Here is a 5,800-nt window from a genome sequence, read left to right as displayed (position 1 = left end):
GCTGATGAAGATCAAGGACTGCAGCCTTCCGTGTGGTTCACAATCCAATGTAAAGAAACCAAAATCCTCACAACCGGACCAATGGGTCACATCATGACAAATGGAGAAAAGATGTACATTGTCTAAGATTTCATCTTGTTTGCATCCACAATCAACGCTCATGGGAGCAACAGCCACGAGGTCAAGTGATGCATTTCATTGGGTGCATCTGCTGCACAAGACCTCTTTATAAAGTGTTGGAAAACAAGGAAGCTACTTGAGGACTAAGGTAGTCCTGACCTAAGCCAGGATGTTTTAATAGCCTCACATGTACGTGAAAGCAGGACTTTGAGGAAGGAAGACTAAAGAAAACAAGCATCTGAACTCTGGTATTGGTGAAGAATATTGAAAGATCTCTGCACTGCCAAGAGAACAAACAGATCTCTCTTGGAAGAAGTACATCCAAAATGCTTATCGAGACTGTGTCCCACATAGGTTGGACAGGTAGTCATGAGAGACCGATTCCTGGAGGAGGACATCAGGCTTGGTCAAGTGGGAGGGGAGCAAAACCGAGGACATCTCTTGACTCGGTGGAGTCTCACGCGGGCTGCAGTAATGGGCTCAAACAGAAGCATAATCGAGAGGAGGGCGCAGGACCAGGCGTGTGCCATTCTGTGGTGCCACGGGTCACTATGAGTCGGGCGTGACTTGATGGCACCTAACAGTTGCAACATCTCTTGGGACTCTGGTGGTACAGTGGTTATGTGTTGGGCCGCAAGGTCAGCAGTTTGAAGCCACCAGATGCTCTCTGGGAGAGGGATGAGGCATTCCATTCCCATAAAGAGTGGCAGTCTCGGTACTGGTTACGCATTGCACTGCTAAATGCAAGGTCAGTCAGTAGTTGGAAATCACCAGCCATGCTGCGGGAGAAAGACGAAGATCCCCCCACTAGGAACTACCCCCAGGGGCAATTCTACCCCGTGCTATAAGGTAGCCGTGCTTCAGAATGGTAGCGAGTTTGGTTTGGTTTAGGTACTACCTTCCCAGGCACCTCCTAAAAACCCCACCCAGGATGTGCTGCCTCCCTCTCTCCTGGCACCGCCCAGTGAGGCCTGCAGGGGGCACTCCCAGTACACTGCCCTTCTCCTCCTCAGCCCTCTGCCCGATGTTTCTTGTTGTTCCAAGTGGAAATATCGAGTTTGCAGCCCGAGATTGGCATCAGGAGGGCTGTTAAAGCCCCAGTCAACATCCACGTCTCCTGGGCCGGGCCCTGTCACCCGAGCCTGGGCACTGCTAGCCTGCCTACCAGCCGCTCACGTTGGTTCCACTGTGCCAGGAGCTCAGAGAAAAGAAATCAAACTCTGGGCAAGAAGGCATTTGCATGGAGCTGGCCCCGTTTCCTGGAGGGACAATCACAGGGCTGGCAGCGCCTTCCAGAAGCCAGGCCCTCACCCGCCGCCCCCCACCACACACACCCCCCCCACACCCCTCCATCCTGTCCAGGCTGCCCTGGAACTCAGCCTTGCTGACAAGGAGAAAGACCCCCCTACTCCTTCGCTTGACATACTAATCCTGCAAGGCCTAGACTTTACCCTGTTATCTAATCCCCACTCCTTGTTTATCATTGAGCTTGAATAGAGAGGGGGAAGGAAGCTTTCTTAGGTACCAGGATACAGAAAAATAGGCAAGATCCTAGCTTTCAGATTTTAATAGAGAAAGAGCGCCAATTTATAGGGCACCAACAAGAAGGACAGTCCAGTCCTGGTGGTGGGAGGTGGGGTTTGGGATTGGAAGATGTTAAGGGGCAGGAAGGGCACAGCTGGGACCATTCTTGGCCTATAAAGACCCTTGGCACAAAGTCGAAGAAAGACATCCCCACCCTAGACCCCAGCAGACGCATTACTGGGAGAGCAGGTGAGACCTTTGGACAGCAGTCATAACTCCCAGTGGTCAGACCTCTGAGGCAGGTGGACTGGCAAGCTAATTACAGGTTACAGATCCGTCCTCAACTGGTACCTTTGTGCACTGCCCAGACTGTACAACTGCATGTGGAAGCCCTGGATCAGCGAACCTGGGGAGGCTTCCTTGAGCAAGATCAAGAGACTTGATTAAAAGCTTGGCGTAGAAGAAAAATATGATGGGGAAGACAGAAGATGGTCGAGGATATTAGCTTAATGGAACAGAGAGGGCACCTGGGAGATTATAAGTTTATATCAACACAAGAGAGCGCAGGTCTTGGACAACTGGGAGCAGCGGAGGGATTTGGTTGAACGGTGGGTGTGGCAAACGCGGGTCTCTGGGGGTTAGAGTGAAATAAAGAGAAACAGCGCTCTGCTCCGGGATGGATGGACAGAGCACCCCTTGGGCGCCGAGGCTGAGGAGCCTGTGGACCTCCTGGCTCTCCTCAACCCACAGGTCTACCCTGCTTTATAGAGCAGTGGAGAGACGGGATTTAAGTCGGAGGGCCTTTAGAGGTGGTCCAGTCTCAGCCCTCCTCTTACAGGTAAGGAACAGTTCTGGAAGAAGACAGGACTTAGACGCAGCCTCCCTGGTCATTTCTTCACCCCTGTGGTCTCGCTGCTACCACACCCCTATGGGGAGTTGATGGGGTCGTACCAGAGAGATCCAATTGGAAAGTTCCTAGAGGGATCACCTAGTTAAAGAAATGCTTTATCTTAAAAAAAAAATCATTTTATTAGGGGCACATGCAACGCTTATCACAATCCACACATCCATCAATTGTGTAAAGCACATTGTACCTTCATTGCCCTCATTGTCAAAACATTTCCTCTCCACTTAAGCCCCTGGTATCAGCTCCTCATTTTTCCCCCTCCCTGCCTGCTCCCCCCTCCCTCGTGAACCCTTGATAATTTATAAGTTATTCTTTTGTCATATCTTGCACTCTCTGACATCTCCCTTCAAATGCTTTATCGTTTTAAAAGGAAAGAATCTTATAACAATATGACTAGGTCCTCTGTGTCTTCTACATGTAGGTTTGTGGACACTGCATTTACATAGAGGCGGTGGGATACCCAAACAACAGGTGCCTGGTGTGTGTGTGTGTGTGTGTGTGTGTGTGTGTGTTTGTAGGGTGTACCTCAGTTCCTCCTGTGGGGTCTTTCCTGTGACCTGAACCACTCACTGAATAGGTGTCCCACGACCTATGGAAATTCTTTAGCCCCGTGGGTCCCTAGCACAAACATTTCACTTAGAATCCAGTGGTGCCTGGTCCTTTCTCAACCAACTCTTCTGACTTGTGAAGCTAAGGGTTGTCTATTCTGAACCTCGAGCATGCTTCCTGACCCAGAGTTTGCCTCATCCTTCTAGCCGACACCTGCTCGCCCAGCAGCAGCCTCTCATACTGCCACCCATATATGGATTCTCCTCCCCGCACTGGCAGCTAGCTCACCCCCACTCTGCCTCATTAGGAATGAGACAGGGTCAAAGTGGGAAGGTGTGAGTCTACTAGGAGCAATTGAGGAGATTAAAGAAGCTACAACTTTCCCAAGTGAAAGAAGAGACGGGGTGGGGGTGGGCGGGGGTAGGGGCTCAAAGAAAGTAGAGTCTCCTTAACTGCCGTGGGGTAGGGTGCACATCGTAGCCCTGTGAGCTTTTCATATCAGCATGTGCTCAGGCATCATAGCCTTCAGGTGACAAATCAGATAATGATGAGCCACAAGCTGTTGTCGTGTGGACACCAACCCGTGACAGCTGTGTGTTATTCTAATATTGCCCTGAAACAAGCTTTGGAATCAAACACACATAGATTCAAATCCCAGATGGAACACTTTATAGTAATGAGACCACAGGCAAACGGCTCGTTACCTAGCTGGGCCTCTGTTTTTCCATCTCAGCTAAGGCATCCGTCTTACATAGCACATGCGCACCATTTCTCGTGTCTCTTATCACTGATTCCTTAGTGGGCTCCTATTGACTGCTCTGAAGTGGTCTGGTGGTGTAGTGGTTATGAGTTGGGTTACTAACCACAAGGCCACCACTTTGCAACCACCAGGTGCTCTGCAGAAGAAAGAGGAAATGTTTACTTCCGCAGACAGTTAGAGTCTCGGAAAACCACAGGGGCAGCTCTTCCCTAGCCTCTAGGGTCACCATGGGTTGGATTTGACTTGAGGGCTGTGAGTTTCAGTGCCTCTTCTAGGTCTTTCTGCTTGTTAAAAATATATATATAAACGTTTAAAAGTGGCATTTGATATGTACAAAGGAAACTACATGACAAGTGTATATGTGTGCATGTTGCAAAGCATGATTTGACAACCCAGACCCGTCAATTTAAATCACTTTTAAGAACAGAACATTACAGTGCCATTGAAGCAGCCTGTGCACTTGCCCACAATCCCCGGCAGTTCTAGAACTTTGAAACGCTCTCTAGTGCCAGTCCCTCCCTAGCCTGGCCTTGGGTAGATGGACGCTTTTGCTCTACGGAGAAGATGAGGCCCACTTCACAGAAATGTCTCTAAAGATGTTCTCCACTTCAAGGCATCTCTGGCTGCTGCAGCCCTTGGATTCTTTTCTCTCCCCCCCAGAGGAACAGCCTATATATTAGGCTAGGAAGTTTGAACCGTGGCCAGTTAGCAAGCGCATCGATAGAGATGAACGTAATATAAACAGGTTGCAGCTTCTTGGAAACCGTAGAGAAGGAGAGGGGTGGGCGCCAGTTGCAGGGTGGAGCATGACATGCACATTGGAGAGACACGATATGGAGGTAGGAGTGGTTCAGGGGCAGAAGGCTCGGCTTCCATTCCGGAGGCCTGGGTTCAAGTCCTGTGCCATGACCCTCAGGCACAGCTACCATCTGTTTGTCACTGGAGGCTTGTGCGCTGCTATGAGGATGAACGCATCTCAGCAGAGATTTGAGGCTCAGAAATAAAGAGTCAGGCGATCTACTTCTGCAAATCCCCCAGTGACAACTCTGTGGAGCACAGTGATAGGATTTGTAACTGATCACCCAGACGGCATTGGTAGGGCCTGACAGTGTTTTATTTTGTTATCCCTGGGGTTCCTGTGACTTGGAGGCCTGATCCAATGAGAGCCAACAACAGAGAAATAGCAAAGGGAACGTTGATAGAATTCTGTGGCCTAAATGACATGCCGAAGAGAGAGCAGAGGGGTACCCTAAGAGTCAAGGAAGGGAGACTGTTAGGAGATTCTTCAAAGCACTCACTGCCATTGACTCAAGTCTGAGTCATGACGACAGAGTTGAACTGCCCCTGTGGGTTTCCCAGGTTGTAATGCTTTCTCCCACGGAGTGGCTGGTGGTTTTGAACTGGCGACCTTGTGGTGATCAGCCCAATGTGTAACCCATTACTACACCAGCAGGATTCTGTGCAGGCAGTGGGGGCACTGGATTTGGAAATGAGCAAGTCACTAATGACATGTGAGAGCATCTTCAGAAGAGTGAGCCCAGAGGGCACAGATGAAAAGGGGCTACTGTGCAGATTGAAGCGTAAGGACAACTTAAGCATGTGTTACTCCAGAGCCACAAGAAGGAAGTTGCTAGGCTTGGGGAAGAAGGTAAATGAGTTCCAGTGAAGTGGAAAGCCCCTGCACACTACTGCAACTCAGGAGGTGGTGGGACAGAGGTGAAGGCCAAAGCCGAGTCTGGGCACCACTCAGGTGATACTTGGAGCTGTGGGAGGATGGAGGCTCAGGGAACATGACACAGGAGAAGACGGAACCTTGACCATGGAAGGAAAGGGACTCTGGCATTGCATGTGCAGGGCTAGTGTAAGGAGCTGAAGCTGGAATGGCATCAGGTCCAGGTCATGACCTGCCTTCTGGTCCAAACCCTAGTGGTTCCTCGTTG

This window comes from Echinops telfairi, unplaced genomic scaffold (assembly GCF_000313985.2).
Source record: "Echinops telfairi isolate 266 unplaced genomic scaffold, ASM31398v2 ScPeMD7_7425;HRSCAF=8463, whole genome shotgun sequence".
NCBI classification, from domain to species: domain Eukaryota; kingdom Metazoa; phylum Chordata; class Mammalia; order Afrosoricida; family Tenrecidae; genus Echinops; species Echinops telfairi.
This window is presented reverse-complemented; position numbering follows the sequence as displayed.